Consider the following 1,468-nt stretch of genomic DNA (forward strand, 5'->3'; position numbering starts at 1 on the left):
ATCTGTTGGAATGAAGTGGGGGAACGAGCTATCGAAGGACCCGAACTTGTCCGGATTATTACTGAACAAGTAGAGATCGCAAAATAGAAAATGAAAGAGGCTCAATCTCGTCAGAAAAGTTATGTTGACAAGCATCGAAAGCATTTAGAGTTCCAACCGGGTGATCACGTCTTCCTAAAAGTTTCACCGTTACGAGGTATTCGTAGGTTTGGAATTAAAGGTAAACTTAGTCCAAGATATATCGGACCCTTCGAAATACTGGAACGTGTTGGAGAGGTGGCATATCGCCTTGCTTTACCTCCTCAACTTTCACATATCCATAACGTTTCCCATATCTCGTCACTCCGCGGATATCATTATCACCCTCTCCATGTGATTGATTATCCGTTGGACAAAGTTGAAAAAGATCTCTCTTATATTGAAGAACCAGGGGCGATAATTAATAGAGAAGAGAGACAAATGCGACGAAAGTCAATACTGTTTGTTAAAGTGTTATGGCAAAATTATTCTGAGCGAGAAGCCACATGGGAAACGGAGGAATTCATGCAAAAGGAGTACCCTTATCTATTCGAATCATGTAAATCCTCTAACCCTATCTAAATTTCGAGGACGAAATAGTCTTTTTAGGAGGGGAGGATTATAATATCCAGGTTTCGTTAACTCGTACAAATTGGGTTAAGTAAATTTTTGATAGAATTATGCATAACATAGTTGTACCCTATGTTATACCAACTTGTACTTYAGACGAGTTTTGCGTCAAAAATGAGTTTATATCTAATTTGACGTAAAAGTTGAGAATATAGACTTGAATGGTCAAAACCGCCAAATAGTTAAACTATATATATATATATATATATAAATTAAACAAAAAAAAGAAAAAAAATTTATATATATACATGCATGTGTGAATGGCGGTATCACCGCCTCCATTCTCACCTCTCGTCTCTATATTTTCTCTCTCTAAAAATCTCTCGTCTTCTCTCTAATTTTCACGTCAAATTATTGAAGGAATCGAAATAACAATTATATATTCGGAATCCACTTTCCGAACCCTTCTTAAAGGTATAAATTTCATTCAATTTTATTAAGATGTTTATGTTAGGGTTATTTAGACCGGTTTATAAACTGTGTTTATATCTAAGTTTACGGATTGATGTAGTCAAAATCATGATATATTTGATGTTTAAAATGCTAGTACTGGTTATATTGATGTAGAAATAAAAAGGGTATATTATAGTTTCAATATGGTTAGATTGTGGGTAAATGTTTAACCGTACACCAATTGTTCGGTTAAATGTCGGAAGGAGTAAAAATGCATGATTAAGCTTAGGTTAACGACCATTGAACTTGTTTTACTGTTTAGTATGTTGAAGTACGTTTATAGYATRTAAATATAGCAAATCATGAAAGTTGGATCATAAAAGTTAGTCGGGAATTACGGAATCGAATTTTACCGACAATGTAACTC

Source organism: Cynara cardunculus (genome assembly GCF_001531365.2).
Source record: "Cynara cardunculus var. scolymus isolate 2C chromosome LG 3, CcrdV1, whole genome shotgun sequence".
NCBI classification, from domain to species: domain Eukaryota; kingdom Viridiplantae; phylum Streptophyta; class Magnoliopsida; order Asterales; family Asteraceae; genus Cynara; species Cynara cardunculus.